Genomic DNA, 27,228 nt, shown 5'->3' with positions numbered 1-27,228 from the left:
CCAAGACTGGGTAATTTACGAAGGAAAGAGGTTTAATTGACTTACACTTCAGCATGGCTAGGGAGACCTCAGGAAACTTAAAATCATCGTTGAAGGGGAAGCAAACACGTCCTTCTTTGCACGATACCATGAAGAATAATGAGAGTGAATTGGGGAGAAAGACCCTTATAAAACCACAGCTCTCATGAGAACTCACTATCACTAGAACAGTGCCTCCATGATTCATTTAGCTCCCACCAGGACCCTCCCATTACAGGTGGGGATTATGGGAACTAAAAGATGAGATTTGGGTAGGTACACAGCCAAACCATATCAACATGGAATCATATAATATATGACCTATGGTGTCAGACTTTTTATTTATAATATTTTCAAGGTTTATCCCAGTTGTTGCATGTGTCATTACTTCATTTTCCTAGTATATTTTAATTGCTAATAATGTAGCCTAACCAAAAAGGAAAATTATTTATACCAACCCAGAACAAGAAGAATATAACTATCTTCTTCTGTTTTCCATATGTGTGTAGGTTAGACTAAATTTTCTGGTATTAATGAACTAACATGACCCAAGCCTATAAAAAAATATCAGTCTCCACTTTACAGATGGGTAAAAAGAAGAAAAGAAAAAGAGGGTCAAAGAGGTTAGGTTATCTGTTAATATATTACATGGAAGAATTCAAGTACAGAGCTTTGAAAATAAAGCCAAAATTATTTTCCCTTAGGTTATCTGTTCAAATATTAGTTGCAGGAATTCAAGTACAGAGCTTTGAAAATAAAGCTGAAATTATTTTCACTTAGTTGATGGATATATAACAAGAACAACTAACTAACCAATTCAACCACTGAAAGTTCTTTGTTCAGACATTTAGAAGCAAAGCTAAGCCTCCACGTTATATCAATCCATGTATCTTTGGATAGCTAAGGATATTGAACTCAAGTGCCTACTGGGGCTAGATAAACAGCAAATGGCATGGTGTGATGAACTGGAGAGGGCATGGGAAGGCTGCTTCTGTTCAGTTAAGCCTTCTTTGTTCTCTGGAAATGCACATCCAAGATAGAAAGTTATGATTTCTTTTAAGAGTATTTAAAAAATCATTTTATGTAAAATCTCTGTATTTTTAAGTGCTGGCAACAAGTTAAACTTTGTTTTTCTTTTTGAAATTATTTTTCTTTTTGAAAAGAGCAAATATGTAAACCAAAGTAACTGTTCTGGGGATATTTTGTCTCACAGACTACAACTTCTATAATCTATGGTAGAGAAAGAAAGGCCAGGGCAGCACCAGAGGATCCCTGGGACCTCTTTGAGTAGAGCCCAAGGGGTATCATCAAAATGTGAGGGAACCTACCTCCTGCCTTTCAGCCCATTTCTGGAAAGATTCAACAACTTAAATTTTAAGACAGAAGAATTAGAATAGGGAACCTACCTCCTGCCTTTCAGACTAATTTCTGGAAAGGTTCAACAACTTAAATTTTAAGACAGAAGGATTAGAATAGGGAAGATGTCATTTAATCTTTCATTCTTTCCACGGATAGTTATGGAAAACATCCTTTGTGTATGTACTGCTAGGTTCTTGAACTGTCAGATTCTTAGAATAGCTTAGAACAAGAAGGTGCAATCCCTGGCTTCAAATGTCCACAGTGGGAGGCTAAGATAATTAAGCTAGCAATTACAAGACAGTGTGATTATCATAGTGTTTACACTAGTGTTGGTACAAGAGGGAAATCTAACCCTAATAGGCATTTGAGTTCAGTATCTTCAGCTACACAAAGATATGAATGGATAGAATAAAAGAAACCAGGGAAGTCTTCCTAAAAGAAATGAAATTTCAACTGGAATAAAAAGAGTTGATCAAAGATGGAAAGAAAGGGAATATTCCAAGAAGGAACAATAAGTAAAAGCAAGGGAAAATACAGCACATCTAAACAATTTAAAGAATTTCAGGTTGGCAGAATCTATTTGAGAAAGTGGGGTAGGGGAAAGAAACAAAAGTAGCAAGGTTAAGCAAGGGCCAAATAATGCAGAACTTTCTAAAACCAGGTTTAAAGGCTGAGAATTAACCCAAGGAAAACAGGGAATAAAAGATATATTGGTGGTAGTGGGAATCCAATTAGACTTAGGAAGTGATTTAGGAAGATCACTCCTACTTCATTGTGTGGGATGGATTGTAGGTAGATGAAGGAAGTGAAAACAGAAAAGAAGTTAATGGCAAGCTAGAGGACACTCAGAATATCTTGGACTAACGTTGCCACCTTGAGAAGGCCTATTCCTGCTGGAGGAGAGGGACCTCATGGAGTAGCTTGCACTGACCTGGGAGCTGTGCTGAGACCCAGAAGCATACACAGTCAATACCACAGAGTCTGTTCCAGATAAGGAGACCCAAACAGCCAATCCCATAGACTCATAGGAAATAATAAACAGTTATTATTTTTAGCCACTGAGTTTTGGGGTGGTTTGTTATAGAACAATAACTAGCTGGTTAAAAAATACCTTACTCAAGCTTAGGTCATGAAAAAGACCTAAGGAATCAAGTGAAATAAGTTTCTGAATATATGTGTATATATTATTTAAATATATACATTTATATTTACATGTAATATATATATAATTATATTATATATATGTATATATACACATATATGTATATACGTGTATATATGTATATATATTCACATATATATATATATATTTATGACAAAGTCTTGAAAGTCTTGCTGTGTCACCCAGGCTACAGTGCAGTGGTGCAATAACAGCTCAGTGCAGCCTTGACCACCCAGGCCCAAGCGATCCTCTCACTTCAGCCTCCCCAGTAGTGAGACTACAGGCCTGTACCACCATATATGGCTAAATTTTTCTATTATTCATCGAGACATGGTCTCACTGTTTTCAAGCTTACTATTTTTTTTAATTGAGAGTGTTAAAAATCTTAGAATCAGAATCATACACTCATATTTTACCCAATGTTATCAAACCCTCTACTGAATAACTGAATATTTAATTTTTACCTTGCTTGGGAGAAAAGTTGGCTATCAAGACGTAATTATTATAGTATTAAAACAGCATTTTATGTATACCAATGCAATGAGACCTTCCTCTACCCCATGTTATGATTTTTTTTCTCATAAACACCTTATTAACAATAATTAGCTTTAATGTCACTAGACTCCCTTTTAAGGAATAGATGCTGTTATGAGTGAATTAGATGCCCCCAAATAATATGTTTAAACTCTAATCTTCAAAATCTGTGAATGTGACTTTATTTTTAAAAAGGATCTTTACAGATAAAAATCAGGTTAAGATGTGGTAATATTGGATTAGCATGGGCCCTAATTCAATGACCATTGTCTTCCTAAGAAGAGGGATATTTGGACACCCACAGGGGAGATGGGCTCATCAAGACAGAGGTAGAGATTTGAGTGATGCCTCTAAAAGCCAAGGAACAACAAAAATTGCCAGCAACCACCAGAAGCTACAAGAAGCATAGAAAGATTCCTCCTTGAGAGCCTTCAAAGAGAGCCTGTTCCTGCTAACAGTTACATTTGAAATTTGTAGATTCCAGAACCGTGACAGAATAAATTTCCATTCTTTTAAGCCACTCACTTACTTTATTAGATCAGCATCAGGAAAGTAAAACATAACTATTTTACTGTTTTAGATCTCTCTATATATTTTATTAAGAAAAAAAATCACATACATTGTAGACTGTGAGTTACATTTCTCATGTTTTATCACTTCAAAAGCTTCAACTTTAAGACCTGAATATTTATAGGACTTTGTTAATTTAATATTCATGTTGGTTTGACTGCTAAAACATCCTCTCCTATAAAACCATTTGGCAAGAGTACAACAACCTTTACTTTATTCCCAATACAGTTTCTGTAATTACAAATTCTAAAATTTTTGAATTATCAAATTAATTTGAACTACAGGAAACCTACCTCGACTATCTTCTCCAGAGAGAAATGGAAATAGTCTCTGTTTCTTAGTTTCAGGCTTTAATTTATATAACTTCACTACCTTCATTAATTTCAACATTCATAAAAACATCAAAAACAATCTCATGCCATCAGTCTGTAAGGGAAGGCTTTCAGTGTTTCCATAGAAACTAAGGATGCTAATCAAGGTGAACTACACATAAGGAAAATCTTCCCTTGTGGGAAGCTTACCTTTTAGGGTAGCTCTTGAAGCCACATGCTGTGGAGTTACTCTATGTCAATGATTCCTAGAATAAAAAGAGAAAAATACACAAATAAATACATTTTTTCAAGTATAGATATGTTTATATGTAGCTGTTGCTTAATTGTTGTCTTCCCCTTCTAAAATTAAATTAGATTGGATTAGAAGAAATTGAAAATTAAGCACATTTGGTGTGGATTTCCAGCTTAATAGAATTGTATAGATTAGGATCTAGGATCCACTCTCTGCCTTGCCTCCCATGAGCTGAGTGACTTTTGACAAGGTCATCACCATCACCACTCTTTCCCTTATTAGTATGATGGCTCTAGAAGCCTATGATATTTTATGGCATTCAGATTCAATAAAAGAGACAATTTCTTAAAAGGGTACATTAAAAGCAATTTTAAATAAAAATGGAGCAGTAAACAGACGTCTTATCATTTTTGTTAGGTATGTGAATACATAAAATGAGGGTCCCAAACAAAAACAAACACTCTTCACATAAATTGTATATTCTCTTAAAGCTACCAACTTAAATTGTGAAATAATTTTTGCTTCAGAATATTTTTCCCTGAAGAACCAACTTTATTTTCCCTAGGTATATATATACACACACACTTAATTTTATCTAGAATGAAGGTATATATATTTATAGTTTCATGTTCATTCATATGGGTATCCTCTAACCAAGTTTCCGCTGTAGATCACTTCTGTGTAAAATAACTGTCTTGTAATTTTAATAACTGAAAATACAATTTTATGTAGATATGTAATATAGACTAATCAGAAATATATTTAATCATACAATTCTACTCTGACTTATTCTTAAATATAACATAATTGGTTGTAATAAAAATGTTATATTTTCTTGATTAGCCATAAATATATCTTCTTTTCTTAAGTGTATGCCTTCTCTGGTTGAATTGCAAAATAATTCATCTCTGTATTAAATACCTAACTACCTTTACTCTCAGGATATCAATAACAAACAGAAGGTAAAGACTAAACAGGTATTCTTCATATTGTTAATATATTTCAAAATATAAAATTATCCCTGATCTTTCTCATTTACCCCCAAAACATAAATAAAATTTCATAAATGATGACACATCTAAGAAAATGTTTCCCATGGATTATGAAAAATTACACATATTCACATTAACTCTGAATTACAAATACATCATCATTTGTTTGATTTTAATATGGTCAGTTACCAGCTGTATAAACATGAGCTGGCTATAGAAGTTTAGTATGTATCTAAACACCTATCTTTCTTACATTAAGGACAGCAACTAATGTGAAACTAAAGTTCTATTTACAGTCATTGGCACCATTTCCAACTCCAGTCTACCTATCAGCAACAATTAAAATAGTAATAATACTATAGACATTGGTCGAAGTTTTTGCTTTTTTTTAAAGTATTAGTAAAAATTTGTCATATATATATTTTTTCCTCTTCACAGAAAGAAGGTGGAGATTAAATTTACCCTATCCAGTGGAATAATACTGGAAATGCAAACTGAAGTTATAATTTTATTCATTAAAATAATTATGTTCCTTTTGAGAGCATAAGCTCTAGGATAAATTTCTTGGGATGTGATATTGGTTCAACTATTTTCTAATCATGTGGTCTTGTGCAATTCTTTAAATGATATAATCTTCCATTCTACTTCTAAAGTGGGGATAATAACAGTATTCATCCTCAAAGAATTATTTCAATCCTCAAATTGATAATTAAGTTACATAATGCAGGCTAGGTATTCAGTCTAGCCACTAGATATAATGTCCACTACTAGTAGTAACATTGGCAAGAGACTCATACATCATGGATATTCATGACTCATACAGTCATGAATGGTGACTGTACACACAAAAAGCAGTATCAGCACCTGAAGAAAACATATGCTCCCAAATAGTTGCTCATTATAGAAAACATTATTAAATTTACCCCTTTGATTTTTGTAATTGCTTCCAGAGGGAATCCTGGCCAAAAGAACTTATCTGTAGAGTGAGCTAACATATCATGAATGCATTTATCAGGTTAGTTAGCTACCATGAAGCAGAGCAATGCCAAAGAGAATAGAAAGCAGGATGGAAAGTATATGAGAATGACCCCAAGAAGGCCTCTGAAACAACATCGCCTTCGTAAAGAATGCATCCCACCTGTTGCTCCTGAAAAGACTAGCCCTATGTTCTAGTTCAACCAAATAGGCTACAACTATTGAACTATCAATTACATTTGACCCATATTAAGTCAAGATTCTCTCTTAGAGATTTTGAATTGCAACACTTGAGAGTTTGACCCATGTAAAGTTGGAATTATTGTTAAAGAAGCCAGTCTTAAGAGAACCAGAAAAATAAGACTTTCAGAGAAAACTAGAGTTAAGATTACATATACCCTTACTCCTGATCCACATGAGAAATGAAGAATTGAAAAGAGGGTAAAAGGTAGAGGGGCAGCCACATTTCCTGACTTTCTAAGTCAAGTCCCCATGAGGTTAGGTTTTAGGTAAAACCTAACCTAGTTGTTTGTGCTTAAATGGCTATCATCTTGCCTGGAATATAGTTTCAACAACCCTTATTATATGAGTTACTTTAAGTTTCTGAATATCACAACTGAATGGCTACTGGCTAAGAAATTATAAGCCCACCTAAGCTAAGTTTTCTGTGAATACAAAGTCCCAGCTTTGTATCTGTAGAAATGAGGGAGACAAATATGTGAGCAATTAATAGAAATAAGTTAAAAACCACCCTGCTATGCTAACAACCTACACATTTGCAAGGAAACTTCCATATATAAAAATTCCTGGTTCATGAATATGAATCATAATCAACAGTCCTTTTACTATCATAGACAAATTGCTTTTATATTGATAGTAATTTTTTTTTTATTCAGAAAGTATTTACTAGGAGAAAAGAAACAGACCAAGGTTTCTGACCTCGTGGGGTTTGCTGTCAAAATAAAACTACTACTCTGCCACATCCCCCACCCAAATAAACAACAAACATCATCAAAATATATGTAAGACAGTAAGAGATTTTTGAAATAATCCTTTTAACAAAACCATAACCTTTCAGGACCATAATGGATCTTGTGCTCCAGTTACATTCAGTACATATTTTTAGCATAACACTCATCACAAAATGTTTATCACTGTTTCACTCACCCCAAAACACACATACCTTTTACTGTGGAAAAGTATGTACCCGTGTTGTCTTATTTTTCAGTTTGAAGGTGTAGAGGCTAGTATAACCTGGTCTAAAACAGGTGCTCCTTAAATGTATGCTCAATGAGTAAATGCATCCAACTTACAATCTAAGTTATTATAAACTAAGGGTTATACCAAAATAAGTTCCACTTCCATAGTGGATGTTCATAATGGATCTTAAAAGGAAATATATAATGATGCCTCAGCTGATGTTGCGAAGTTGCTGATTTTATAAGCAGGAATTTATTCATACCTCACTGGAAAAATGTTGAGTAGCCACATTCTTGTTAGGGGAAAACGTAGATATAGTTAAAACTTCCCATTTCAGATTAGCCAGCATGAACAGAGATGAATCAAGTAGACAGCTAGGCAATTTCATACCTTGAAAGAAGGTTAAAAAAGTAACTCAAAGGATTTTTTCTTGGCCACTTTTGCACTGCCTTACATGGAAAAGAAACTTTATCTATTGCACTTGATTGGCTAATAGTCTCTCCCAGGAGGTGAACACAAGGAAAGGCCTTTCATTTTGCCCACCTTCTTTAAGCTCAGCTTCCTTTTGCATAAAATGAGCCTAATAATTGTATTCCCACCTTTAGCTGTTGTTGTGAGGGGAGACTGAGGTAATCCATGAGAAGAGTGCCCAGTTCATGATATGCAGAAAATAAATGTTAGCTATCATTGTAATTATTTTTTAAATCATGGAAAATTCGCTAAACTTTCCATGTTCACATTCATAACTTGTATCTGCTATCCTAAATTTTGTTTATTATAAACCACAAAAAAAAAACTCACATGTGAGAATAGGCAGGAATACAAGACCAAATAAATAAACAGACAAATCTCTCTCTGCCCAGAAAAATTGGGTTCAATCTTTGAAGAAATCAGCTGTTGTCAGTATAAATGCACTTGTAATTTTACAGCAAAGGAATTAGAAATCCATGAATGACTGCAGAGCTTCTTAGCTAACAGCAAATAGGAAGATGCAGCAGCTGTCAAGGCCTATGTCAGAAAGGATGATTTTACCCTAGGGAACAAACTGTCCTGATCTAGACCCTTTCTGAATACCTCAAAACCAAAAGGTGTGTCAGTTACTTATTAAGAACAAAACAACCCTTCCCAAACGACAGCTAAGAGTATGAAGATAATTCTAATGAACGTGTTCAAAACTCAGATGCAGCATCTCTAAAGCTTTCAGTTCTCACAGATATAGCATGCAATATTAGGAGGGACGAAAGAGTGGTCCCTTTTCTTTGTCCATTAGAGTCAGACCTGGATTTGCCTAACAATAAATATGTATATGGTTACCATTGATTACAAGTCTCCTATAATTGTGTTTAGTCACTCTGCACATTATGCCTTTAAATTATCAGTGGATAAAATACAAGTTCTAAAGTCATATTTGAGTCTAAGCTTTACCACTTATTTGCTGCATGAACTCAATCACGTTATATAACTTCTTATAGTCTGTTTTTATCATCTGTAAAACAGGACCCAAATTATCTACCTCGAAATGTTCTTCTCAAGATAAAATGGGCCAGGTGCCTTGGCTCACACCTGTAATCCCAGCACTTTACGAGGCCAAGGGAGGCATATCACTTGAGGTCAGAAGTTCAAGATCAGCCTGGCCAACACGGTGAAACCCCATCTCTACTAAAACTACCAAAAATAGCTAGATGTGGTGGCCCACACCTGTAATTCCAGCTACTTGAGAGGTGGAGGCAGGAGAATCACTTGAACCTGGGAGGTGGAGGTTGCAGTAAGCTCAGATCGTGCCACTGCACTCCATCCTGGGCAGTAAAAGATAAAATGATACAAAAACAATCCAGTCTATAGCAGGTGTTGAATTAATGATATCTGTTATTAACATTATTGGAACATCAAAGGATAGCATCAAGTGAGAGGTAAGAGTTACCATTTCGCAACTGTCCATATTCTAAAAAGCCATTGTATTTAATAGGCTTTTCCTTACAGCTCTCCTATTTTGCTTAACTTATTGATGGCGTTTTCCATCACAGAATCAGCAGGTATTCCTCATGGGTGTCTACTTCCTTCGCAAGTAGTTAAAACTCAACCTGAACTTTCTGTGAGAGGTAAAGGTCATGTAGACATTAAATTATCCATGTTTATTTTCAGAATTTCCATCAGCTTTGCTTGATATAATTTCGTATTAACATTAGGGTTATTAGACTAATAGTAAGCAACAGATTACATTTAAATGCATTCTTCAGTGGGAATTGGGATGTATTTCTAATTGTGCTGTCTAGCTACAAGCAAACAAATGGTCATTTGATTCCTTTATCATTTCACAACGAATAATATCAATCACAGAGATCACAAATGGGTTCCCCACCACACAGTCAAAAGAAACAAAATACAAGATGATACATAACAGGCTTTAGAGTTATTAAGTGATAATCACATCCTTGGGGCTTTCATTGGGCACATTAAGTAGCACCACTAGAATATGATTATCTCTTGATAACAAGGGTCCCTACAGCTCTCACAAAGTGAGAAAAAAGTCATTACTGTAGGGAAAATGTGTATTTATTTCACTGAACCATAAAGCTGACAATTTAAGCGAATGAACAGTGGTTCTCCTTGAGATGACAGCACTACACAGTGTAGGAGGTTTCCTATCAAGGTGACACAGGCACCATCACCTTGAAGAATCTGGCTTGAAGAGCTTTATTCTGGAAGACTAACTTCTGAAGACTTGACTACAAGATAAACAGGTCTGGAAGACGCTTAAGAGCCTAGGGATCTATGACTCTAGTTAAGACAGGGAGGGGATCGAGAACAGCAATGGGAATGGCTTATGCTGCTCATCAGTTTTAAGGCCAGAGAGTTGAGATTCTGAGCTTCACAAGTTGTCCTGATGTAACATAATTAGGACAGCTCATTGGAGAGGATAGAGACAAATATTCGAGTCTACAGGATGTCCCTGAGCGAACAACCAGTGACATCAACATAGGAAAGTGCAGTACATGGATTAGAATTTGGAGAATGGGAGAATAAAAGAGAGATAAGCCTTTGACACTGCTCTCGAGGATAGGAAAAAGAGCTTTACTTGAGGATTTTAATCAGCAAGAAAACTCTTCTCACCTAGTATTACTCAGAAAAGTGGTATTTTCTGATCTCCCTAACTCAGAATAGACAGAAGTTGCTCTTCTCAAGTCTCTGTTTCTAATCAACAAATGAGTGAATAAAAACTCTTCTCAGAGTTACCAGGGAAATTAAAGAAAAAACTGAGTTGAAAGCATTCTGTAAATATAAAAGACTCTTTATCTGTCAGATATTAATATTACCATTATTTGGAGGGATTACTTACATAAACCTTAAAATGAGACAAGAATACATCTCAAACATTCTGCCAGTGATGTGATTCGACTTTATTTATAAAAGATAATGCTAGTCCAGAGAACAATTAAAAACCATCATACTGTAATATTACTGGAGCTGTAGTTGGCATTGTAGTGCATAAGTTACTATTCTCAAATCTAAAGTTTTCAAATATGTGCAAAGATATCATCAATCTCAAATATTTACAACAAAGAACCTGTCACGCTGAACCCCTACCGACTCCAAAGAGGATGGCACTGGGTTCAAGCAACTGAAAAAGAAACCTAGCACCAGCAAACAGGACATGGGATTTTATTGGAGCCTTACATACCCTAGAGAAAGACCAGTGGTGTTGGGCTGGACAGGAGAACCGCCTTCCATACAGCTGAGTGGCCGTGGGCTAGACAAGATAACTCCACAGCCCAGCAGCAGAGGACTGGGCAGAAAAACTGCAACCATTTGCAAAGGGCATGCCGTTTATATAGCATTTTCACTTCGCACGCTTTTCCAAACAATCTCCACCTGGCAATCTTCAACCCAAAACACGGGGCCTCGAGCCCCTGTATGGCGCCCACGTTCCAATGAATAGTTCTGGAGGCTCAGATGCTCCCCATTGACAAGGAATGATTCTCCCTGTTAACCATTCCCAGGTTCCTTAGCTTGGAGAACACATTCAGGTGCATCTGCCATACAGAGTTAGTCTCAGGGTATGCTTAAGTTATTACTATCAGGTGCATTTACCCTACAGAGCCAAAAATTCTATTGTTCTAAATCAATGGTGGTATCAACTAAAGGCAATTTGTTGGCAAAGTCTGAACACATTTTTGGCTGTCATAATCAGGGCCGATGGGATTTGCTACTGTCATCTCATGGGCAGATGACAGCAAAACTGTTAAACACCACCCCACGATGTACAGGACCCTATCCTGAACATAGACACTTACTCTGAGCATTTACTCAACTAGTATCTGAATGGCTTGATTCACTAAGTGCCTACTTCTACAATTCAGTAGCCTGAAAAACTACCTCATCTGCCTCTATATCCCAGGAATAAAGAAGGAAAATAATTATCTTCAAAAAATTAAAGCCCATATCCAAGTGTAGGTTTTTAGCCCCTTACATTTCCATTAAGGAAAATTATCAGATTTGGCCAAATAAAGTTCTATCCTTCCCACTGGGAAACCATACAGGAAATGTCAATGTGCTGGCAATCTGCAAAACCAGAAAATGAAATTTTGCAGAGTTCACCATTATCACAAAAAAACTGGCACAGCTGTACTGACAACCTGTCACTCTACATTCCCAAGTCATCTATTATGCCAATTTTTGACATTCCACAACTGTTTAATGTGTCATATTATGTGACATGATATAAAAATATATTGGACATTAATAATTTGATATTTCCTATAGGTGCTTACCCCTTATCTCAGTATTAACTTAGGGGAAAATAGTACCTATATTTCTGTAAAGCAAAGCAAAACAAACAAACAAAAAAAACAAAAATCAACAATGTAGAGTACAGATCACAGAAAACAGCTATAGAATGCCAGAGTCTAACTATTTTCACATGGATTATTTCATATACCCTTAAGAAGAAATACAGCATAGAGTATTGAATCTGGGTTTTCAAAACCCAGCTCTTCACTTTCTAGCTGAATGAACTTCTACAAATTACTTAAATTCTCTGTGCATTTTATAATGCCTCCTTTATAAAATGAAGATACTGACCCTCTTTTCCTCTATGATATTGTGCTTTAGAATAAGAAATAAATATTTGGTTTTCATTTCTTGACACATAGCTCCCAAAATCCCAGGAATCTCCAAAGTGTTGGTTGTCTTTTTGAAGGCTAATGACTGGTGTCCCAAGACTCCTAAATAGCCTCAGGATGGGAGCCAGTTGCCAGGTGAGAAACCATGTGATTAGAGGGTGGAAACATTGAGTTCTGCTTATCTGACTCCCAACTCCAAGGAGGGAAGAGGGGCTGAAGGTTGACTCAACCACCACTGGCCAATGATTTAAACAATCATGCCTATGTAATGCAGTCTCCATAAAAACCAAAAAGGACTGTGATTGGAGAGCTTCCATGTTGCCGAACATGTGGAGGTGCTTGGGGATGGAAGCCCTGTGCTCCTTTGCACATACCTTTCCCTATGCATTTTTTTTAATCTGACCATTCATCTGTATTGTTTATAATACCCTTTACTATAAACCAGTAAATGTAAGTAAAGTACTTTCCTGAGTTCTGTAAGCTACTTGAGCAAATGATTGAACCCAAGAAGGGGGTCATGGGAACCTCTAATTTTACCCAATTGGCGAGAAGTTCTGGGGGGCCCGATTTAGGACTGGCATCTTAAGAAGGGAGCATTCATGAGGGACTGAGTTCTTATGTAGGATCTGACTCTAACTCCAGGTAGATAGTATCGGAATTAAATGGAATCATAATTGTACACCTGAAAATTGATGTGTCAGAAAAATACCCACACATCTGGTCAAAGAAGTGTGACATGTTGAGTGTAAGAGAAAGAATGTTTGTTTGTTCCTTTACCCTCATAAGGGCTGTTACGAGGACTACATAAATTAATGCTTATTAAGTGCTTATAATTTTTCCTGGTACAAAGGGTGTTTTTAATAAAAAGAAATGACTTGATAAGGCAGAATGTATTATCTCATTTTATAGATATGATAACCAAAGTTCTGTGAGTTGAAGTAACTTTCCCCAGATAACACTGGTTTCTCAACTTGAGTTTTTGTTCTGCACTGCCCTGGTGCTCCTAAGCTGTAGTTGGCCTCATTCTTGGTGATTGCCATTTGAGTGCTCAACTCCTTTGCTTAAAAGACAGAAGGGCTAATTACACAGTGAAGTATTTTTGAAAAGCAACATGTCTAAAACAAACTGTAAAATAGAAAGCATGACCTGGCTTTCTTCAATGAGCACTTCTACTATATACACTGGATAACTATGCAGTGGGCGACATAATGGCACTTGTGAGTGAAGGAAACATGGTCTGGAGGCCTGAGAGGCTCACTGTCACTTCTTGGCAGAAAACTTGCCCACTGACATTAAGTGATATGTATGTAGTGGAAAACATGGTGAGAGCTCTAAACTATAATTTCAACCATGAAATATAGAGATATAGGAGAAATCACAGTTTTAAATACATGGTCATTGCACTTCTTGTGGTAGACAGTATTATTTTTATTTTGTAAACATTTTAGTTTAAATTGATGTATATTTATGTTATGCGTATGTAAATATTTGCAAATTTATTTTTGTTAATTTTCCATTTGTGAAAATTTTTATTTTATAATTTTCCATTTGTGAAAAATTTTACTTCTATTTATATGGGTTTAAACTTTCTTCATGTCAAAAATTAATTAAAAAACCCAGCAGATTTACAGCAAATGTAAATAGACAACAGTAGAGATGGTATGCAGCAATCTTGATATTCACAGAAGATGTTTTCCAGAACACCCTGCAAATGCTAGAATCCCTTATATAAAATGGTGTAGTATTTACATGTGACTCCCGCACACCCTCCAATATACTTTAAACAATCTCTAGATTACTTATAACACCCAATACAATGTAAATGCCATGTAAATAGATTTTATACTGTATTTTAAAATTTTTATTATTTTTTTATTTTTGTATTTTCTTTTTTCCAAACATTATTGATCCACATTTGGTTGAATCCGCAGGTGTAGAACCCAAGGATATGGAGGGCCAACTGTATCAGTGTAAGAAAGACAAGATTTCTATCTTATAGCAATGTTCATGGCTAAAGCCCCTACAATAAAAGACAGATTGAGAAATGCATACAATTAATTTAATGTAAGTTTTCCATAATGTGAGATCATTCAGAAATGAATAATTGAAAACCTAGGGAAAACTGTGTATTTTTAATGAAGAGCTGTTCAGAAGTATGATTGGAAGACAAAAGGGTATGATCTATCAGTAATAAACCAGGAGGAACTTAGAAAATTCTGTTGCTTCAAATTCTTCTTGGCAACCATTGTGATATTGCTTTCTCTTGGGTATAAGACAGGATCCTTCAGGTATCAAGGTCTTATGACCTACTTCAGTGGGGAAGGGGTGAGGGGAATTTTCTTAGTTTGTACGATCTGCTTCAGCTGTTTCCTCAAATGCTAAGGTACCATATTTTGGGGTAATGAGTCCTAAGCACTGCCATCTATATATGAAATGGAAGATTCTACATGAGTAATCAGATCTAGAAGCTCAGAATAGGGGAGGTTCCAAATATGGCCCCTGCTTTTTGCTAGGAACATCTATTTATTCTGGCATCTGGAGGAAGATCACTAGTTCTCACCACTGCACTAAAGAATGTGTGTCCTTTTCCATATAATATATATATATATATATATTTTCCTATATATAAATAAAATATAGAGAAATATATATATATCATTATTTATATTCCTTAAAGTGATGTACATTAAGGTTTTCTTTAAAGAGAAGGACTAAGCATACCATGACACATTTTTGAAGGGAAATACAGGTAAAACATATATAAAATATAAGGCATGACCTGGTTTTCTTTCTTAAAGAGGGATTGATCTACTGATGCAAAAGCCAAGTGCCTCCTGAACTCTAAAACTCTAAAACAAATATAAAATGAATCTTAAAGATCAGTATGTGTTTACACTATTATAGACTATTTTGCTATTACCATGAGGAATGAGATGGAAACTAAACAGCATAAAGAGGATGAAAGAAATATTTTACAACTTTACTGAATTGAGCTACATACACACACAATAACTTCCAGGATTGATTTCCCGCCTAATTATGAAGCAAACAGCCATCAATTTGGAAATTCATGCACAAGTATATGAAGAATGCAAACATTTCCTACTCAGTGGGAAATAACTTTATCCTTTTTGAAAATAAACTTAGCACTTTATACACATTCTCTCTCTCTCTCTTTCTCTCTCTCTCTCTCTCTCTCTCTCTCTCTTTCCCAGGAGTCTATAATTCTATATCAACTTGATGAAATTTCCCCAAATTACCATAAATTAGTTGTGACTTAACTCCAGAGTAGGCAATGCTACACTTAAAAACACTTTGAAAATTATTTTTCCTAGCTACGTCTTTGTAGGTGAGAAGTTGTTTTATGGATAGTCAAGTACAAGAAAGTTTTATAGGTAGGAAATTGTTTTATGGATAGTCAACTAGTAAGAGAATAGGCTTCAGAGTTAGAAAAAGGCTGGTTTAAATTCTAGCTACCTCATTTACTTCTTTAGGACCCTGGGCAAAGTATTCTTTCTTAGCTTTGATTTCTGCATTTGTAAAAGGGAGATATTAATACCTTTACTGCCCAGGGCCTCACAGACAGTACTAATTCAAAAACAGTTGCAGCCACTCCTATTCTTGCTCCAAGTGAAACCTATTTCCCCATTCCTTATAAGGCACCCAGTAACCAGAATGAATGAGTTCTCAGACTGAAGAAGTTAAAGAAATCATTGCTCAGTTTTATGGTAAAATATATTTCATTTATAGTTTGCTTAATATCCTGTAGCAGAGTTCTCCAGAGAAATAGAACCAATAAGACTCTGTGTGTGTGTGTGTGTGTGTGTGTGTGTGTGTCTGTAAATTTATTATAAGGAATTGGCTCACAGAATTCTGGGGGCTGACTGACAAGTTTCAAGAGCTGCAGGGAGAATCAGCAAGTTGGAGGCCCAGGAGAGCTGATGGAGTATTTCCAGTCTATGTTCAAAGGCCTGAGGCCCAATGTCCCAGTTCAAAGGTAGGAGGGAAAGGGAAATTCTCTCTTACTATGGGAAGGTCTCTATTTTGTTCTATTCAGGCCTTCAACTGATTGCATGAGGCTCACCCACATTTGGGAAAGCAACCTGCTTTATTCCATCTACTAATTCAAATATTAATTTCATACAGAAACATCTTCACAGAAATACTCAGACTAATATTTGATCAAATATTTGGGCACTCTGTTGCCCAAATTGAACCATAAATTAACCATCACATCCCCTAAAAGAAATATTTATTCTTTTCACTCTGTATCAAGTTATAATTTTCCCCAAAATAGGCTCAAACACTGTAGGATAAGTATCACTTTTGTTGATAGCATATTTCTATTAGAAAAGAAAGCATATACTTCTAATTAGATATATGTATTTCTAAAGTATAGAAATGTACTGTATTACTGATATTATATACATAACAAAATACATATCACAATTATTTCAAATGACATAAAACATAAAAATAAAAGTTCTTGCATTTCCCTACCCTTAAATGACTATCTTGCCTGTAATCCAGTGTGTGTACTGACCACTAGTAAGTTCTTTGTTGTACAGCAAAGAGACATCGAAACACATTTACTTCTTTAGGACCCTGGTCAAAAAAAAAAAAAAAAAGGGGGGGACATTTTTAATTGCAAACATCCACTGGATGGCTTGAGGTAAAAAGATTCTGTGGCTTTCACCGAGCTGGAAATTTTGGAGTTCCAAAAGCCATAGTGGCAAGAACTTGATGAAAACTTAGATATTCAAGTAAGACCATAAAAACAAAATGGACTCCTAAAATTAAGGAGAATGCTAAACAGCTTTTATTTAATGGATTATGTTTATGGATATTTACTACATTAGAAATTTAAATGGAAACTTCTAAAAATGCTTTTCAATTCTTAAAATAATAAGTCTATTACATGTTAACATAAATAACATGTTCAATGGGAAAATATTACATCAAACAAAAAATAATAAGGAAGATGGCATGTTCTACATTTTTATAAATCTCCCTTTAATGTCTGGCTCAATCATAGACAAATGGATTCTCCTATTTTCTTCTGCATTCAATCTTATGTGATATCAAATATCATGCAGCCCCTAGAAAACACTGTGCATTTGTGAAAGACAGAGTGACAAAGGCAAATACCTTCTTAGAATTACTATAAAAATAACATTGATTTGACCATCAATTTGAAAATTTCCACTGCCTTTTCAGGTTTCCTGGAATAGACTTTGAGAACTACTATAAGAGAATGTACATTTAAAGTAGAGGATGAACAGCCCACTCAAAACAAGCGAATGAAAAATTTGGGGGAATATTTTCATAAAGAAATTGCAGCTTCACTTTGTCTTCAGAGTACTAAATAAAGCATATTTGATTTTGAGGTGAGGGAGCATTCCCTAAAATTGTTTGCAAGGTTGGAAAGTTGGGGGCTAGGGCTGGTTAGAAATAAGATGATTCCAGCTTGTCCACCCACCCTGGAAAAGTGCCTGGGTCAGAAGAACATGTAAGACTCAAGCAAATCCAAGCATGTTTTTCTCATTTTAATCTGTGGACATAGAGAAAGGTAATTCCTTTACTTTCGGGGTAGGCTCAAGGTTCTCAGCATCAAATTACTCCTGTCCAGGCTATAGATAGAGGAAACAGGTCTGAGGTACAAAGAGAAACAGGCTAGGAAGGCATTGTTCAAACTCTGAATTTGTTAATTATACAAATTAAAACTGAAACCAAGAGTCCTGACAATACCCAAAGAAAGCACATTTCTAGGTCAAACAGTCAGATTTTAAGTTACCTTCTTATGCTTCTGGATATAGGATAAAGGTATAACTCTGACAACGGTATAACTTTGACAATGTTATACATATATATTATATAGAACAAAAGTATGAGTGTAAGCATGTACATGTATCTTACAAAAAGCAATATTATGGAAAAAATGCCACAGACATGTTATTCAGTTATTTTTTCTATCATTCCTCTTCTCTCACCACTCATTGCTTCAAAACCCTAAGCCTCTTTGAGTTAGCCCGACACCCTGCCCCTGGGATTTCATTCAATACTCTAAACCGCTCTTCTTGCGCCCTCCCCACCAGAGGACACTGGATAATATCTGGAGACATTTTTAATTGTCATGGCTGGTGGAGAACAGATATTACTGGCATCTAACAGTAGAGGCCAGGAGTGCTGCTAAACATCCTATAAAGAACAGGCGATTTTACCATAAACAAGATTTATCTAGCCCAAAATGTCAACAGTGTTGAAGTTGAGAAGCCCTTCTCTAGAAAATAACCTTAGTTGGGAACCATTGTCTTAGCCCTCTCTCCACTAGCACTCTCTGGATTGCCAATGCATAGTACAGATTTCTAAAACAAACAAGCAGTATGATAGACCCCAGTACTGAACTTTACTATCTCCCAAAATTGTCTGTATTAATATTGTGTTGTTCATACTTGAAAGTTATTTGAGTCAATGCACTAAAGTAGCTCACACAAGAATATACGTAGCTATATGAGCATGTATGTGTTTGTTTATTCAAGTCAGTGTTGCAATGAAATAGCTGCTTTGACCAAATTCTGCAAAGAAAAAAGAAAGCATCAAAGAAACTTAATTTAATGGTAGATATATGTTTAGTTTCAAAACATGTTATGTGTTTGGGGGCACACCCCACCTTGACTGAAAAGAACAGGTGATCGTTTAAATCTAGGAGCTACAAGCAATGGAAGAAGAGACATCTAAAAGTCTGTACACATACAGTTAAGTAAACTTGAAGCAGAATGACACTTTAAGGGAAGGATGTGCACTTTAATTTACCAGGTTCCATGAATCTCCATGAGACCATGGCACATAACAATGGTCTCCCATTTTCTACAATTTCCAATCACTTGCTCTCTCCTGTCTGACTTTCCCTCCCCTTGCCATTTAGAGTTTGTGCTCCAGGGACAGACTAATGGGGCTTGATTTTGTTACCTTGGCTGACTTTCCTTTAGGAGACTTCATCCTGTAATAATCATAGTTCCAGTGGTGCATGTCTATGAAATTAAAATGGAGGAGATTGATTCTTCAGGTATATGGTTGCTGTTATTGACAGTCACTCTACATCAGTCTCTCCAGAGGCAAGACAGCTCTTGCACGAAAAATACCTTTGCTTATCAAGCTGAGGCTCTGTGCAGCTGAGATGGCAATTTCGGGCCTAGATGACAGCATCCAGACATGAACTACAGCCTCCAGGAAAGTGAACTTCGGTAATCCTCCAGTATTCCATTAATGTGAAATCCACTAATCTGAGACAGCAACTTTTTCTCTATTTTAAAGCTCTTAGAATGTTAAATAAATCAACTAGTTGCTCAATAAAAGAAAAAGACACTGTTAATAGCATATTTCAGATAATTAGATGCTGAGTATTTTAGGGTCTAACTTTTGGTTCACTTTCTAAATTTCAGTATACATTTTACGGTGGAAAGCTAACCTAATGTAAAGTCTGCATTTTAGCCATTTATAAGTGTACAATTCAGTAGCATTGAGTACATTCAAAAGATTGTGTCACCATTGCCACTACCCATTTCCAACATGTCTTCATGATCCCCAACAGAAAATCTGTACCCATTAAAAAATAAGTCCCTTGCCCCTGGTAACCACTATTATGCCTTCCGTCTCACTGAATTTAACTACTTGGGGTGACTTATATGTGATATTTGATATCATTATTTGTCCTTTTGTGTCTGGCTTATTTCAGTCAGTTAGTATTTTCAAGGTCCATGCATGTTGTAGCAAGTATCAGAATATCACTCCTTTTTAAGGTTGGATAAAATTGCATTGTACATTTACACCATGTTTTGTTTATCCATTCACACATTTATAGACATGTGGGTTGTTTCCATCTTTTGCCTATTTTAAATACTGCTGCTCTGAACATTGATATAGAAGTATCTGCTTGAGTCACTGCTTTCAAATTAAATTTTGATCCATTTTTTTCTCATTTAAAAATACAACGTTACAGCTATAAAGTGTTACAAAATAGATAAAGTAATCTAATGTATACTTTATCATATAGACAATCTGACATGACCTTGTGGCATAGTAGATAATTCTTTCATGTACAAACACTGCTATTTAGGGCATTTAACTTACTTTCTAAAGCACATAAAATAAATAACTACAGGTGTTGGTAATGTTCTTTCGTCTCTCTTTGTGGTCTCCCACAGTGCCTGGTTTATATTAAGGACCATGAGTGTGGGTTTTCAAGAAACAAATACTACTATATTTTGAAGAAGCTCACTGTTACTTACCAAAGATTAAGTAAAAATGAAGGTCAAATCATGTCACTAAATACGACTCCTTTCTCTCTTATAATAGGAATAGCCAAGTAACAGAGAAAAACTGGACATAAATGATTCTGAAGTTTATGTGACCACAAATGACTTTCCTAACCACATCAATGTATTGTTTTACAAAGAGAAACCTGAGATAGTAGGTCATCTAACATCAATACTTCCGAGACAATCTGGCTTTGACAAGACTATGAAAAGAGAATAACTTTAAAGTTCATATGAAGAAAAAAATAACAAAATAATAGTACTGAAAACCCAAGTTATTGAAAATTATAATAACTGCATGCTAAAAAAGAAAAATTTGGAAACCTCTTAATAAATATTTCTTCTCATTTAAACAGTTACAGAACTCCACAATTTGGGAGATATTTGCTAAGTACAGGTCACTCTGGAAAGATTCTTAAACCCTCATGACAGTTCTATGGGGAAAAAGTGTTATTATTTCCATTTAATGCTAAGGAAATGAAAAGTTTTAAATAATTCTCATGGTGGCTCACGGCTAATAAATGATGGAGATGAGATTTGAACTCATATCTATATGACTCCTAAGTTGAAGACTTTTTATGACTATACTATCTCTAATTGTTCTAAGCCACACCTCACGATTGAGATAATGCTTCAAACAAAGACATGTTTATGAGGGAGTAAGAATTAATGCGCTTTGTGAATTATAATAGGTCCTTTCAGAGCTATAAGATGGAGCCTGTTCAGACTGCTTTGATCAGAGCTCAAATTATCTGGTATTTCTACTCTGAGAATTTAGCAACCCAACATGGGTCTATCCAAAATCATCTATCATTTCTCTTTGACCTCTCCTCTGAAATCCTAATGGTGGCTGTTTCCACTGAAATAAAAATATTTTAGGAATAATAGCATTTCCAGGATATTTTTGAGATTTCACTGCTGCTGTCATAATTATTCCTAATTATAACTGTTGTTCCCCTTAGAGCAAATAAACACAGGATGTACTTATGCTGTTTGCTTAAAGAAACAAGCAGATGGTAATCTATAAAGAAATTATCAACCAAATGTGAACTCATATATTTATTTTTCCTGTGTACTGGCATTAATAATTTCAGAAATCATCAGCATGCATGGTTCTGAGTTCACACTGATATTTGCTTTGGCATAATTTATGGCAGCCAAAAATGACAGAAACAACTTAGAACAGTAGGCATTATGAAAACGGTAAATTAAAATGGAATACTGACTGATGTCTTATAGAAAATTAATGTGTCATTAACCTTAACTATACCACTAAAGTTACATTATGAAGGTCAATCACAAGAACAGTTACCCACGTGGGACACGTAGCAAATAGCATAGATTAATTCTATGTTAAGGTGGGATGCAAATGTTAAAAGGGAAAGGTAAATATTACACCCAGGTTTAAATAAAAATCACAAATGTAGGCACATAAACTAATATTAGTTGAGGATTTCCTATCTCATATCACTGATTATTTCTCTTACAATTCATCTTGATTACTTTTTATCAAGTAGCTTGAGTCAAAGTTTCTTTCTGTATATAACATTAACACATCCATGTGCACTGTCAAATAGCAAAACATTTTAGAGATTCAAGGGTCACTAAACATAATTAAATCCCCCCACTTCTCATTCTAAATATCAGAAAACAAAGAGCTCAAACAATAAAAATGCTTGAGAACAAATTCAGTCTAATTCTCACTCCAGAATTATATCCCAACAGTCTGATTGATTCTTGTTTCAGCTATATTCTTTATACTAAGGCATTTTCTCCTTTAATTCTCCAACTCTGACAGATTACAGAAATCTAGGATTTTCAACAAGTAAAACAGAGGTAATAATGCCTAATATAAGCATTTATTATGATGGGCAAAGAAAATATTCTTTAAGATGACACCTTAAAATTGTTAAATGCTACAAATTTATTGCTATTAAAAATGAGGGACTTGAAAAAGTTTAATTCTCTTTTACAAGGTCTCTATATGTACCAAAAAGAATATACAGTTGCCCCTTGAATAATGAGGAGGGTAGGAGTACCAACCACCATGCAGTAAAAAATCTGTGTATAATTTTGACTGTTCCAAAATTTTAACAGCCAACTGTTCACCAGAAGTCTTACTGATAATATAAACGGTTAACAGGCCTTATTCTTTTCTTTCTTTTCTTTTCTTTTCTTTTCTTTTCTTTTTTTTTTTTTTTTTTTTTTTGATATGGGGTTTTACTCTATTGCCCAGGCTGGAGTGCAATGGTGCAATCTCGCCTCACGTCAACCTCCACCTCCTGGGTTCAAGCGATTCTCCTGCCTCAGTCTCCCAAGTAGCTGGGATTACAGGCACACATCACCACACCTGGTTAATTTTTCTGTATTTTTAGTAGATGAGGTTTTTCCATGTTGGTTAGGATGGTCTCGAACTCCTGACCTCAGGTAATCTGCCCGCCTTGGCCTCCCAAAGTGCTAGGATTACAGGCGTGTGCCACCACGCCATGCCTCTTATGTGTGTTAGTCTTACAATAAAGTAAGCTAAATAAATGTTATTAAGAAAATCATAAGGAAGAAAAAACATATTTACTATTCATTAGGTAGAAGTGGATCATTATAAAGGTCTTCACTGTCATCATCTTCAAGTTGAGTAGGTTGACGAGGATGAGGAAGAGGAGGGATTAGTTCTGCTGTCTCTGGGAAAGCAGAGGGGAAAGAGATGGAAGGAGAGGCAAGAAAGGCTGACACCCTTGGTGTAACTTTTATTTTAAAAAATTTGGGTGTAAGTGGATCCATGCGGCTAATGTTGTTGAAGGGTGAAGTGTTTTGGGTTTCAGATTTCAAAAATGTGGTTTTTAGGCACCATTCATTCAACTTACTGGTTATGATTCTTTAATATCTCTGAATATTACAGATGTGTAAAATCATAACTGTAATATTTATCTTATATGGCACCTGTGAATGTTAAATAATATAAACAAAATATTTGAGATAGTGCTAAAAGCCTAGTATGCATTTGATGAATATTGATTAATATTAATTTTCTTTCTTCTTCCTTTAAATTGTCCTTTTTTCTTTTGACTAGGTATAACAAAATTCTAAAATTCTAAACAGTACTAACAGGCAAAAACAAATTTGGATTTACAAAACAATTTTATAAGAACAGAGAATTAGTTAACTGCCTTCTCCTTAAAATAAACAGCTAGGTGCAGTGGCTCACACCTATAATCCCAAAACATGTCAGGCCAAGTGGGGAGAATTGCTTGAGCTTAGACGTTCAAGACCAACCTAGGCAACATAGTGAGACCTCATCTTTACATTTAAAAAAAAAAAAAAAAAAGCCAGGCATAGTGGCATACACATGTAGTCCCAGCTACTTGGGAGGAGGGGGTGAGAGGATCCCATGAGCCCAGGAGGTGGAGGATGCAGTGAGCTCCACTGCACTCTGGCATGAGTGACAATAGGAGACCCTATCTGAAAACACACAACAAAACATGAATGCACATGCACGAATACAGACACACACACACATACACACGACATAAAACGAAAAGTAAATCTACACATTGAGATAGTACCATGCATCCCTAAGCACTCTCATTTAAAATACAGTACGTGCAGCTCTCACATATTATACAAAAATCCTGATTAATTTTATAAGTGCTTCAATGAAGAAGAATATAGTCATTTCGATCAAGGGAAAGGAATCCTGATGTGTCAGAAAACACTTTGCTATATCTCTGGTTATTCTGATAATTCCTGATGGAGACAGGGCCAAGCTCTTCTGGAATAAGCTTACTATTCTGATAAGAACAGTTCTTATAATGTGTGTTTCTAGCATATTATGTATCTTTTCCTATATAGTATATGGTGAAGGATCTAGTCACATATTAATATACACATACTCTTTTTTTTTTTTAAGAGACAAGTTCTTGCTATCCTGCTCAGGCTAGAGCTCAGTAGTTATTCACAGTTGCAATCATCACACACTGTGGCCTCAAAATCCTGGGCTCAAGCAATCCTGCTGCCTCATCCTTCCAAGTACCTGGAACTACAGGCGTGCACTCTGGCATCTCAAACTCTTCATTTTAACCTATCAAATCACACCATCTAAGATTAATATTCAAGTTAATTGTAACTTAAATCTAGAGAAATACAAAGCAATGGGAGAAATGCAATCAAAAGACTAAGTGTTATGTCGAATCCTGTAAGTCATAACAAAGGCATCTATACCGTTGATACAAAAGTAAGATAACACTTTCAAACAACATTAGTCTTCTCAGAAAAAAGGGATGCCAGCTCCCTGGGACACAGTCTCTGAGTGCTAGCACATCAGTCGTTTTAAAGAAATTACTAGCATGCTGTGTTTGGTTTCCTGTCTCCTACCTAGCATTTTACAAACTGTATCAAAGCACAGAGTGTAACAGCTCCAATTTCTTTCACAGCCGCAGCACTGTGTGAGAAAAATTGACAGATTAACTAGAAGAAAGCCTGCAAACTCACTATGAACTATGACTGTCCATTAAAACAGAATGGTAGGCCAAAGAGTACGCATAAAGAAATGCCTCAGTGATCTACGGCACAATGAACCAATGGGTATGATAATGCTCTTTAGGATTTCTGTGTGAGAGGGAGCAGCGCATACCAGGAAGTATAACCTGCACAATTTTGCTTAGAACTCATTGGTGAGGACAAACATCAGGAGTTGAAAAGTAGTTATTGATTTTTCTGAGTTTTTTGGTTATTATTTTGATGAATCCTCTGCCCACTAGCTTCTTCTAACAAACTACACTAAACATATCTGGTCCTTGCATAAATTAATGAAGCTAAGTTAAATGAAACCCCAACTGTGTCACAAAAAAGTATCACTGTTAATTGAATTCAGATATACAAACTTGTCTCCTTTTTGATAATCCATCAGATTTAGATTCAGCAGGCAATGCTAATCCTTGCATTTATACAGACATTTACAGTGTGCTTCAGAAATATTTGCCATGTAGTCCATACAATTATGCTAACAAAATAGTTAGTGTTGATAGTATTACAACTACTGAAGACAGTTCTGAGAGTTTAAAGGTGGTGCCTAAAGGCCAGGAGAATGGTGATAATGTGCATGTATGTAGAAGCAAAGCAAGGCATGGAAGAAAGAAAATGAAGTCATGGAAGGGAAATTAGAGAAAGAAGTATATGGGATCACTGTCAACTTAACTTGTATTTTTCCTTTTGAGTTACTTATTAAAAGGGTTTGCATCAATAGGCATTTTAAAGTAAACCATGAATAAGTGAAATCTGTTAACTGGCAACTGTGTTTGTACTACTAAGATGTGATAGGCAATGTTTTACACTGCTTGGATAAATGAAATGAATAAAAACATCAACAGACTGTATCTTATGCCTCAATCTTACAGGATTCTCTTAGGAAAAAAGTGCCAGAATATTCTTTATAAACCTTAGTTATTGAAATATCTTAATTAGTTCAATAAATTAACTAATTGAGACTAATAGAAGTCTTAAATTGGCAGCTTGCAATTTGAGATTTTTTCTCCAGTGATTTAGTACAATTTGAGCTTTCAAAAATTTTAAATAGATCAGTGGGGGTAAATGCCTCAAATACATCTTGATAAAGCACGTCTTAAAAAACATGTTTTATTGTCAAGCAGATAAATTAATATATAGAGATCACATAGAATAAAAGACTCTATATGCTAGAATATTTAATATCTATTTATGAACAATCTGCCAAATATATGGTTATTTTCATTTTTTTCATTTCACCATAATCATCATGAGATTATGATATAAAAATAGAAGTTGTGTTCATCAAAAAAAGATGACCTACATCTTCAAAATCAAATAAAATACAAGGATGAGACATTTGGGAGGAGACATTTTTTTTTCAATGAAGAAAGGATAACAATATAACCAAATAATACCAGAAGCTAGAGGTCTCAAGATAATTAAGTTTTTGACTGAGTGATATTTGGGACTGGCATTAAGAAACTCTTGAAAATATTCAATTCAACAAACATTTGTCAAAGGTCAAATTTATGTTCAAGGAACTCTCCCTCGTAAAGATATTAAACATGTGGATGTAATTTTTTAAACCAAAATTTTTAAAGTTTTATATAGATAGTAACATAATCCATACTTTCCAGATAAGGGTCCTCAAGACTCAACACTAGTTGAATGTCTTACTAATAATGCTCATTACTGGTAAAGCCAGAATTTGATTAAATTAAAGGCTTTTGATTCTAAATCCATAAATTTATGTAGCTCATTAAAAAAAAATGAATTGGCTAAAAATGGTCCAGTTCAGGGTGTCTCAACATATTCTCGAGTTACATATTTTAGTAAACTTTTTGTATTTAATTTTGTTGTTATATTTGTGAAGAAAAAAAATTGTAAAAAAAAAACATAAGTAGGAAAACAAAAATCTC

General features: G+C 35.1%; 1 protein-coding gene across 4 annotated transcripts in view; it reads right to left on the bottom strand.

Annotated features, from left to right (window-relative positions):
- Positions 1–27,228, bottom strand: part of LOC105728198 (contactin-4) — a 973,166-nt gene that overhangs the window by 723,375 nt on the left and 222,563 nt on the right. For all 4 annotated transcript variants that reach the window (XM_064361938.1, XM_064361945.1, XM_064361939.1 and 1 more), the window contains exon 2: positions 4,165–4,220. The gene's annotated coding sequence lies outside the window, so the exon portion shown is untranslated. The remainder of the gene's footprint in view (positions 1–4,164; positions 4,221–27,228) is intronic.

Source organism: Aotus nancymaae, unplaced genomic scaffold (genome assembly GCF_030222135.1).
Source record: "Aotus nancymaae isolate 86718 unplaced genomic scaffold, 86718_ANA_hifiasm-v0.15.2.pri h1tg000046l, whole genome shotgun sequence".
Classification (NCBI taxonomy): Eukaryota; Metazoa; Chordata; class Mammalia; order Primates; family Aotidae; genus Aotus; species Aotus nancymaae.
Note: the sequence above shows the minus strand (reverse complement) of the source record. Positions and strands in the feature narration are given on the sequence as shown.